This window comes from Onychomys torridus, chromosome 17 (assembly GCF_903995425.1).
Source record: "Onychomys torridus chromosome 17, mOncTor1.1, whole genome shotgun sequence".
In the NCBI taxonomy this organism is placed as follows: domain Eukaryota; kingdom Metazoa; phylum Chordata; class Mammalia; order Rodentia; family Cricetidae; genus Onychomys; species Onychomys torridus.
In genome coordinates this window covers 48833231-48845187 of record NC_050459.1, presented here as the reverse complement: position 1 = coordinate 48845187, position 11957 = coordinate 48833231, and positions in this window count along the sequence as shown.

Genomic DNA, 11957 nt, shown 5'->3' with positions numbered 1-11957 from the left:
TGCTGCAGCTTTTATGGCCCCCTCCGCGCGCCTGTGCAGCGGCCTTAGGAGCTCTCTTGCCAGTGGGCGGGGATGAGACTGTCAAACCAGCGCCTAGGAAACTGTCCCTCTGTCACCTGCCCCCAAGCACCCGGGTCGACCCGAGGTGACTTTTGCCTTCCAGGCTTTCCGCTTTTGCCTATTCCCATGGGAGAATTTGCTCTCAAGCCTCTGGTTGCTTGAAGGTGCTGAGCTGATGGAGGAAGAAAGAAACGCAGAAAGGAAGGAAGAAAAACTTTCTTTAAAAGTTTCTTGGACTACTCAAAGGTTAATCCTATAGGAGAGCAGAGAAGCAACTGGGGAACTTGGATTTCTCTTTCCACTCTTGACAGACACTGAGCTACAAGCAAGCAAAAGAAGGAACACAAAATGTTAAGGGATGATGATGATGATGATGATGATGTGTGTGTGTGTGTGTGTGTGTGTATTAAAGCTTTTGCATAATTTCTCATCTCATAAACGAATACTGTTGTGGGATAGGAGTGAGCGACGATAACTTTATTTACTGGCGTTTTGTGCAAATATTGGGCACGAGAGTTTAATTTTGCTCTGACCTTAAGTTGAATCATATTTCAGCGCTAGAGCTTTAAGAACCCCTCAGTGATCCTGTTTCAGATCTGTGTCAGTTGTGTGTCATCCTGAAAGGTCGGTAGTCATGCCTTCGCTTAGATTGACAGCATCGCTGGTAGCGTGATCTATTGTGGCTTTGATGGAGTCTTACTCATTGGAAGGTCCTGGCCCTCGAGGCTCAGTTTCTAGACTTGGGTTGGAGCCCCCCCACCCCCAGCCCTGCAAGAACTGGAGCGCTGTGTGCCAGGGCGCAGGTCCACTGACTAAGCTTCTCCCTTTCTCACGTTCACAGCGGCAGGCTTCAAAGTACATTCTGTCGGTTTAATTCATTGGCATCTATTTTCATACACAAAGAAATCAGAGCACTCCGGGCAGCCCGAGATTAACAGCAGAATGAATTCTTTGTGTACTTTGCCTGCTGATAGAAGGAAATTTTAGGGAATGTGTCTAGTTCCTCAGGGAAGGGTTTGGGAAGGGTGCATAAATATGAGTTGGTGTTGAGCCAACTGGTTTCAAAGTTGCCTTGAAACTCGATCTTGAAAAAAAAATGTTGAGAAAAGAGGATAGGAAGATATTTATATTTCAGCACTATACTGGGAAGAGGAAGTGGGGAGACAGTATTTTACATTTTTTACTTTATTCTTCTGAATTTCATGCATGGATACAAGGAAATATGACCACCTTAACCCCCTATTTGCTCCCACCAAGGTCCTTATGCCCCACCAACCCCTCCTCTTATTTTTCAAGTAACCCACTAAGTTCAGCTAGTCCTGACCGTATGTGTGTGGGTATGAGACCAGGCACTGATGCATAGGAAACACTCCAGTGGCTACATATGAGGGCTCATGTTGAAGGAGAAAAGCAGAGACAAGAAATAATAACAGCCGGGCGGCGCACGCCTTTAATTCCAGCACTCGAGAAGCAGAGCCAGGCGGATCTCTGTGAGTTGGAGGCCAGCCTGGTCTACAGAGCGAGATCAAGGACAGGTTCCAGAGAAACCCTGTGTCAAAAGAGAGAGAGGGGGGGGGGGGGAGGGAGGAAGGAAGGAAGGAAGGAAGAGAAAGAAATAATAATAAAGAAAGACAAATAACAGAAAGCCAGCGCTGATGGCATGCATGGCACAGAGGAAAAGAAAAGAAACAGGTCCTTCCCTAGGAAAGACCTGGCCAGAGCTGGTAAACAAAACCTACTGAAATATGAGTGACCATGTCTGAAGACATCTCTTTGCTGTGCTCAACAAGGAGAAAGTTTCCAAGAAGAAAAAAGTGGTTACTAATGCCCAGTTCTTTGAGGAACATGAGGTGGGGGTGGTAGTGGTGGTGAGGGTGGTGGGGATGGGGTAGGGGTAGGAGTTTAGCAAAAGATTTTTTAGTTTGCTAGGGCAATAATGGCTAGTGTGAGTATATTTCAAAGGCACAGCTCTTAGTGCTAAAATTTTAGAAGAAAGGAGCTGAGTAGAGAAGAGATTGTGTTAGAGCCATGACCATCATTACAGAACATGGGCTGGGTGGTAACTGGGGATATTAGAAGGTGATTAAGTTTTTCTTTTAAGAAAACGATGAGGTGATATTTTCTAGTTCCATCCATTTGCCTGAAAATTTCATGATGTCATTGTTTTTTACAGCTAAGTAATACTCCATTGTGTATATGTACCACAATGTCTTTATCCATTCTTTGGTTGAGGGGCATCTGGGTTACTTCTAGATTCTGGCTATTATGAATAATGCTGCTATGAACATAACTGAGCAAGTGTCCTTGTGGTATGCTCGAGAATCCCTTGTGTGCATACCCAAGAGTGGTATCAGTGGGTCTTGAGGTAGATTGATTCTTAATTTTCTGAGAAACCACCATACTGATTTCCAGAGTGGCTGTACAAGTTTGTACTCCCACCAACAGTGGAGGAGTGTTCCCCTTGTTCCAGATCCTTTCCAACATAAGCTGTCATCAGTGTTTTGATCTTAGTCATTCTGATAGCTGTAAGATGGTATCTCAGAGTCCTGAGTGAGGTAACTCAGAAAGACAAACATGTACATACGAACATGTATGTATTTACTTATAAATGGGTACTAGTTGTAAAGCCAAGGATAATCAGACTGCAACCCACAGCTCCAGAGAAGCTAGGAAACAAGGAAGACCCTAAGAGGGATGTATGGATCACCTTGGGAAGGGGAAACAGAGGAGATCCCTATGAGTAAACTGGGGATGGGGAGCAATAGAGGGGAGGGGATGGGGGATGAGAACATGAGGGAACAGAATGGTCAAGCTGGGGGAGGGATGGAGTGGGAGAACAATGAATGAGATATCTTGATAGAGGGAGATATTGTGGAGTAAGGAAGAAACCTGGTGCTAAGGAAATTCCCAGGAATCCTCAAGGACAATCTTAGCTTAGACTACTAGCAACAATGGTGAGGGTGCCTGAAGTGGCTTACCCCAGTAGTCAGATTGGTGAATACTTTAACTATCATCATAGAGCCTTCATCCAGTAACTGATGGAAGTAGATGCAGAGATCCACAGCCACGCGAGCTCTGAGAGTCCAGTCAAAAAGAAAGAAGGATTTTATGAGCAAGGTGGGGGTGGAGGTTGTGTCAAGATCATGATCGGGAAATCTACAGAGATAACTGAAGGAAGCTCAAAGGAAGTCACAAACTTCAGACTTTAGGTCTGCATGGGACCAGACTAGACCCTCTGCATGGGGGAGACAGTTGTGTAGCTGGGTCTATTTGAGGGGCCCCTGGCAATGTGATTGATCCCTGGTGCATGAGTCAGCTTTTTGGATCCCATTACCTATGGTCAGACACCTTGCTCACTCCTGATAAAGCTGGGAGAGGCTTGGTCCTGCCTCAACTGTATGTACCAGACTTACTAGCTGTCCCTCTATGGGAGAACTTACCCTGTTGGAGGAGGTGGAGAGTAGGGGGAGATGAGGAGGAGGGATAAGAGGAGGATCTGTGATTGATATGTAAAATGAATTTAAAAATAATAAAAAAAAGAAAAGGACAATGTTGATTTAGTCTGAAGACTGTGCTAAGGAGAAAAACCGGAGTTTGAGGGTCTATGGTGAGATTTAAGGTGACCTTGCTCCTTCTAGTCTGCCTCAGATTCCTTATTTGTTAAGTAAGAATTAAGCAATGCATGTGAAGCATTACCACAGGGCCTGGAACAGAATAATAGCACAATAAATATTCATCTTAACAAATTGTTTCTAGATTGTTCATAAATCATACATGAGAGATAGGAAACAAGGACTTTTTTTTTTTTTTGTACCTAAGAAGACCTGGGACTTCAAAATCAAGACTTATTAACCTTCCTTATCAATCTCCACTTTTCCACTACAGATTTCTGATTGCTTCAGTTGAACCTTGCCTCCCATGACAGCAACAGCACTTAGGATCCTGGATTTATCTGTCCTTAAATTTATTCAGTTCTGCTTTTATGCCAAACCAGGGAAAGTTCTAAAGACGTCGATGGGCTCATGTTTCCCCATTCTGGTGATGAAAACTCTTTAACTCCAGGGTACTTACTGTATATGATCTAATCAATGCAGTATATTTATCTGGTAGCCTCTCACTACATTCCGGGAAGAAGTATCGGTTACAACATATTCCAATCTCCACCCTCATGACCTTGCCCTGCAAGACTTGCTCACTGGATCTCCTTCTCCTCCCATTTCCTTCACCTGTTTCCGTCTTCAGCTATCCAGCCTTCCACTGACTGTACTTACTTGACCATCTGAACAACTCCACAGAAGAAGGCTGTGTCTTTTTCTCTTTGTGTCTCCCAGTATCTGGCCTGAGTGTGTATGTGTGTGCTCAGTGCATGCTGGATGAAGAAAAGCAGAGGTGGACATAAGTCATGTCAAGAGAAGATGGATAAGTTTGCTTGAATGCTGAGATTTCAGCTACTGTGGTGATTTCTGTCACGTCTTAAGATCAGAAAAAACATTTAATACTTTTAGGAAAATACTTTAAAATTTTAATATATTTATAAGAAAGGTACATTTTGATTTAAAAATATCTACAGGCCATTGTATATTCTTGTCTAAAAAATAATAATCCTCAAACATTCTTTATCCTGTAATGACACGCTGACTCCTCTGTGGATTTTGACAGATGCGTTTCCACTTAACCATGAATCGTGTGAATTGTATTATTTAACTTGTGTTTACATGAGCTACATATTTCTACTACCACAGTGAGTTACTACTAAAAATGTGATTCGTGGCTAGAAAGATGAGAAATCTGAGATGTATTATTAATATAATTTTATGAGGACATTCCTATGATTGTTTTAGTTTTTGATCAAGATCTCTTAAAATGAAAACAAAATGTTGTGAAATTTCAAAAAGGATACTTATTCCCAAGGGAAAAATGTGAGTATTGGATATTTATCATTTGCAGTGGAAGGGTGGGGTAGAAATCTCAAAACAGCAAACAGCTCAGATTCCCTGAGGCCATGCTCAACATCTATCAGGAAACTATAGCACCCCAGTTCTAACTTCCCCGCCAGCAAAGTGAGGATAATAATAGTACCTATTTCGAAAAGCTGTTGTGAAGACCATAATAAGTTAAATACAATTCCAGGGCACAAGCCAGTGACTGGTGCCCCACACATGTTATATAAATGCTATTATACTTAAGTACTATACATGTATAATTGCATCTGTTATTTACAGCAACAATGTGAGGTAGTTATTATTGTGGTTATTTTATAGATGAGAGAAACAGGTTTGGGGAGTTTGGAGAACATGGTCCAACACCAACGCCACTTACCTAGAAAATGGAAGGAGAAGGCTTTGACTTGTGTCTGGCTGATTCTTGAGTAGAGTATCTTTTATTTTGCAAAAAAAAAAAAAAAAAAAAAAAAATTAACTATTTTGTCTTGATAAAATTGTCTTGCATGCATTCAGTCATGTCTACATATGTTTGCTTCGTCTTGTTTGTTTGATGTAAACAAGTACAGAGACAGGCAGTTTAGTCACCAAAACACACAAACAGTAGCAGAGCAGCAGCTGTAGCTGTAACCATCTTGTTAAATAAGAAACACAGAGCCAATTGCAGAGTTAAAAGCCAAGAGGTCAGAGTAATAGCTGAGAGCTGAAAACCTTACACTTCACTGCTGCTCTGTCTTTCCTCTCCGCAAGAGACCTACTTCCTATGTCCTGTCTTTTATATTGACTTTCTGTTCTGCCTTATCATTGGTTGTAAACCCAGCCACATGACCTCCTCACCACTGCCTGTCTGTACAGACCTCCAGGTCTTCTATGGTTGGTATTGAGATTAAAGGCATGTGTTGCCATGCTGGCTGTATCCTTGAACACACAGAGATCCTGCCTAGCTCTGCCTCCCTTTTTATTTTTATTATTTATTTATTTATTATCCATGTGTTGGGAAGGTAATTCCCAAAGCCCTGTGCTAATGATACCTGAGGGAGCCCTTTATGAGGTCATTCAGATCCAAGGAGATCTCACCACTCAATTATTATCTCTACTAGTAGATGAAAAGATATCTTGCTTGTTCTTTATTGCTGAGTGCTTAATTAATTATGTTCTCCAAATTCTGAAGGGTCCTAACCACCAAGAGGGCCTGTATAGATGTATCTTCTCAACCTTGAACTTCCAGAAGATAAGCTAAATACACTTCCTTGTAATGGACCCAGCTTCTTCAGTTTCATTAGAGCAATAGAAAATGGATTAAGATACAAGCTGTCTACTTTCCTTTTTTTTTCTTAAGATTTATTTACTTATTATGTAGACAGTGTTCTGCCGGCATCTATGCCTACACACCAGAAGAGGGCACCAGATCTCACTACAGATGGTGGTGAACCACCATGTAGCTGCAGGGAATTGAACTCAGGACCTCTGGAAGAGCAACTAGTGCTCCTAACCTCTGAGCCATCTCTCCAGCCGCTGCTGTCTACTTTTCAATATCTAGTAAATTCTTGTACTTTTGGAATATACCACACTTAATCCATTTATCAACCTTATACAGTAAACATTACCTTTATTTTATAGGTGAAGAAATTGAGCTTCAGAGAAGGCAAGAGACTTGACTCAAGATCACCATGAAGTTTGGCACAAATCCTGGCCCTTAAACAAGCCATATGGCCCCAGAGCCGTTGCTTTTCTGCCATGCTCAGCTGCCTTACATCCAGGGGTTTGTTGTTGTTTGTTGTTTGTTTGTTTGTTTGTTTGTCTTATGTAGCCTCTCTTTCCCTTTGCTAGCTACAAGAGTGCTTCCGTAGGTCAGTAGTTCAGCCTCTCTTTGTCTGTTTCCTGATCAATTACAAGAAGAACAAACTGTCATTCCTTGAATCACCCACAATCATGCCTAGCACTATTTAATGATAATGAATTATTTATATCAGGTTTCTCTTTGATGGGCATATTTCTTTCTGGATTTTAGAGATAATGATTAGTCACAAACACTAAATGAATGAATCACAATGGTAGATTTCAACTCCAGATTGCAAGTAAGATATCCCCAATTCCTCGTGCTGCATTTAGTTTGCTAGACTCTCTATAGGAAAGTATTGTAGATTTGGGGGAAGAGCAGCAGAAATGTACATTTCACAGTTTTGGTGGCTAATTCTGGAGTTCCAGGTCAAAATGCTGAGAAGCTTGATTTCTTCTGAGGCCTAGTTACATGGTTAAAAAGTAGCTGCCTCTTAGAAGGTGTATGTCTCACTGATGTTTCCTTTTGTGGCCAGATTTCTTCATATAATGACACCAGGCAGACTGGAGTAGGGGCTGTCCTAATGTTTTCATTTTAAGTTAACCGACTTTTAAAAGGCTTTACCCTACAAAAACACTTCAAGAGGCAGAGGTTGGGAGGTGGCGGCAGAGAGAAACTGTCTTCTAGACATAGCAGGGGCACTACACTCATGGCACTTGATGTCCAGAGAAGCTACCAGTTTTTCTGCCCAGACTCCAGTATGGAACAGAAAGGAGCTCACAAGCCCTGCCTCTAATGGAGAAGCTTTGGACAGATAATGGATCCTAAGAGAGGGAGACTCAATTTTCTTTGAGGGTATGGCCCAAGGCATGTTGATTTCCCTCCAGGTTACAGCCCAGTACCCAGATGTACCTGGTGAGCACAAAATGGGCTTGACGAATTAATTAAGAATGAATAAACAGAGAGCACACACTTAGGGATGAGGGAGGTAGGGGTTGATCTGGGAGGAGTCACAGGAAGAAATGGGATATGAATATAATCAAAATTCTTTGTATAGAATTCTCAAGGAATTAATGAGTTATCTTATTAAGAAGACAAATACAGGTCCCATCTTTGTATATGTTACTCATGTTCTTTGTTTTTTTGGGAGTTAGGTTTCAAATTTGGTGGTACAGGCACAAAGTTCCTCACACTCCAATCTGGAAATAGAATTCTGTTTCATAATTAAAATATGTATTGGAAAATTTTGTAGTCTCATTTAGATTAAGCCAGTCTTGTGGTTTGAAAGTAACAAAGCATTTCATAATCCTATGAATAGGAAGAACCAGAAGGTTGGAGAAACAGAAGAAAAATGAAACGGTAAATGTTCCTGTTACCTGGTGGTCGTATGATGGTAATCTGTTGACAGGAAGCAAGAAGAAAAGAAATATACCTCCTAAGTAACTCTGAGTAAAGTCAGAATAATTTTTTAACCCATGTTCTCATATTGACTATCTATCGCAAACAATAACTCAACAGCAACATGGATTTAGTATATCATGGACATTTAGAAGGCCAGGCAAATATCATGACAGGCCCCCAATAACTCAGTTAAGAATTAGGCCTCACTTCCTGCTTCTTGAAACTGAGCAGGCTGTTTCTGAGGAAGCCACAAACAAAGGACAATCAATAGTTAATGCCCCTGCTGTCAGGGGCAAGGGAGACAGTATGTGCTAGGCCTGAGCTGGCCCCCCACAGCCACTCAAGGTAATAAACAAAGAAGGACAAAGGCCGGGACTTGTCCAGGCCTGTCCAAAAATGAAAAAGCTATAGCCCTAGTCAGCACTTGCTGGCCCTAGCCAATTAGGAATGTACTAACATAATTTACACTCGCTTAAGCCAATTGTAGATAACATGACCTAACTGCCCTAGGAATTCTTTCAGTTGTGCTTAACTCTTACGGTCGCCATTTTGCCTTTGTGTTGTATTGGATATGTGGCTCCAACACACTGGTTGGTACCTTTCTCTTGCTGATTGCATGAGTGGATGGTGGTCTTTTGTGGGACTTCTCCAGGACCCAAACAGACTGTCCGGAGAGTTTGTGTAGAAGAGCTCAATCTCATGAGGTGGGAAAGGCAGGTCTCCTACAGAAGTGTTATTTGTTCTCAGACTGGGAAGATGAGTAGAACAGATGTTAGGGAAGCCAGAAAAGGGATAGTACAAACCGGAGTCTCACATCACAGTGCTGGAGACACTGAGAGAGCATTGGTGGGGGTTGGGGGAATGTCAGAAGATGATGCTGGAGAATAAAACAAGGCCTAGAGTACTAAGAACAGTGTAAGCAAAGAAAATGGATCTCAAATGTTTATCCGCAAACAGCTGAAAATCACCACACGGCTTTTAAAGCCAGAGAGCTTTCTCATATTGGTTATTTGCAAGTTTATGTGGGAGGCTCTTGGGGGAGGGACTGCCATGGGGGCAAAAGCTGCAGAGTAACTTATTCACTTAGTTGCACAGCTATGAAATGTACAGTACTAGGAAGAAGCAAAGTAATGGGAGACGGCAACATGATGCCAACCACAAAAATTGACTTGGCAGGGCGGAGGCAAGGGAGGAACATCAGTCACTCATATCTGCATTTTCTGCTTTTGAGTCTGTCATATTTTTCACAATAATGAAAACAGTATGTTGTGTATAATACAGTAAGCTTGTACATTTGCCTTTTAAATCTGAGGAAGGCAACTTCTTCGTGCTTGGCTGAACTATTCCATCTTTGAGAAGCAATTTATTCCTTTTGAACTGTTGGGCAGGGTCCTAGAAAAATCTCTTCTGACTGGCACTTTTTCTGTTTGGTAGTTCAACTGTCTTGGTCAGAGATGTATAATCACATTAGTTGTTTCAAATTTTACAGTATGACAAGGAAACACAATGCATGTTTTCCTCACTTAAGGGATTGCATATATTGTTTTCAGACCTCCTTATGCTCAGTAGGAATAATGTCTTCATTCATTTTGAAGGTGTACTGGAGCCCTTATCAGATGGGAGGATCTCTGAAGGTCCTAGCACAACTAACTCATGGCTCAGTCTGCTCAAGTGAACAACTAACCCTCCATGGAGGAAAGGTTAAGAATCCAGGATGTTGTTGATAGGTCATTAATAATTTGAGATTATTCCAGCAGAAGTCAATGTCACCCTTGTTCTGTGTCTTACTTAGGGTTTCTAACCATGGCTACTGTTATAGAGGAAAACATTTAATCGAGGTGGCAGCTTTCCATTTCAGAGGCTTTAGTCCATCATCAGCATGGTGGAATACAGCAGTGTGAAGGCAGACATGGTATGGGAGAAGAAGCCGAGAGTTTTACATCTTGCAGACAACAGGAAGTGAACTCAGACACTTGGGTATGCCTGAGACCTCAAAGCCCGCCTCCACAGTACCACATTTTTTTTTCCAACAAGGCCACAACCGCTCCAACAAAATCACACTTCCTAATAGTGCCACTCCCTTTGGAGGCCATTTTCTTTCATACCACCACACTCTGTAATACACAGTAATAGAGAAGGTGACTTTCAGTATCCAGTTGCCTAGATTTTGAAGAATCTCTTTGAAGTTTGTTTCTACCTTTTATTAATTCTTTGGATTTTAAAAGTAGGAAATTCATAAACTATATATTTTAAAATTATCATTAAGGCCCTCAGATATGTTTTTGGCTTTGAAATTTAGAATGCACTAAAGACATTCAATCCAGAACTGTCAGCAGCTGTAATTTGGTATTCTGGCAAATTTGCTGGCAAAATATGTTTAAGTGAATGAGCAACCCGACATTCACAAAAGTGGATTTTGTTTTCTCATGTGTCCTATTAGGAATTGGGCACCTTGAGTCAGGTTGTCTGAACACTCCTACCTTTCTTTGGTCTCTGCTTTCACCTCTATTCTGTGTCTGCTGATTCCTGATTGGCATGGCAGAGGATTTTAAATCGTTGCAACAGTGGATGAGGAAAGGGGTGGACAGGGATAACAGGATTGAGAAGGGTAGAGTTTAGAACTCAGGTGGCTGTGGTTGTACCTACCCATTCCCCTCACCACACACTAACTCTCTGACCTGCAAATAGTGATGAGGATCGATGCAGCCTCATAACAACATAGTTGAACCATTAGAAGAGGATATGGCAATTGGCTATAACATTTGCTAATATGATGCGGTTTATAATGTTTGTCTGTCATGTTGTATCACATAACACTAAATGCAATAAATGATATATATGTCTATTGCTGTGTGATGACTTTTCCCGGCGAGACACAATACACACATCTATTCACCCCACATAGGGAGCCCACAATCAACCAGAGTATGGATACCACCAAGATCCAACTTGATAAGCCAATCTGTTTTATCAGGGTTGTTTACAGGAGTGTGGTAAGGGATTACTTACAGGAGCAGAAGGAACTCAAAGACAGCTGCATCATCAACTAAGCTCACCCCAGCACGAGTGAGCACAAAAGCTGGGACTCTGGAATGCCCTGCACAACCTTCAGGCAGGTTGGAGAGTGTTCTTTCTAAGTGATTTAAATCCCTTCCAGGCAGCTGGTCCGGTCTCAGAGTCATCCTTGCAGAGCTTGTCTGAGACTGCTCTCAGCAGTTTGGGTTGTTTACTCTTGGGAAGAAGGGGCCTAGTGAATCTGATCAGTTTCAGGGCCTTCCCAAAGCTATTTTAAGTTGTTTAACCTTCTGGCTTAAGGAGCTTCCCTGGAATGTGGAATGTTTCAATGTCAGAAGGAATATTACGCAATAGAACATGAGGGACCTGAGCCTTATGTGGAATCTCCTCTTTAGGCCAGTGGCTTAAGAAGAGTCACAGTGTACATTTTTTTCCCACATGGAGACAATTAGATTTACTGTTAAGATAACAAAGAACTTGCATGTTATTGTCTTTGAGCTGGAACTGGTATGTAGTCAAGATGATTTAATGGCAAGAAGTACTAGTGAAATGAGTTTTAGAGTTTATTTGGTACACGTTGTGAATATTCTGTCATAGGGCTTGGAACATGCTGGAACTTCTGAAGCTATCTTTAATCAAAACGGACTGTTAATCCTTTTTTTTGCTTCATGGCTCACAATAGGTCACTTATTACTGAGGAGATGGGGGTAAAGGTGTTTATGAAGATTATTCTTAAAAAAAACAAAAAAACTAAAAGGTTT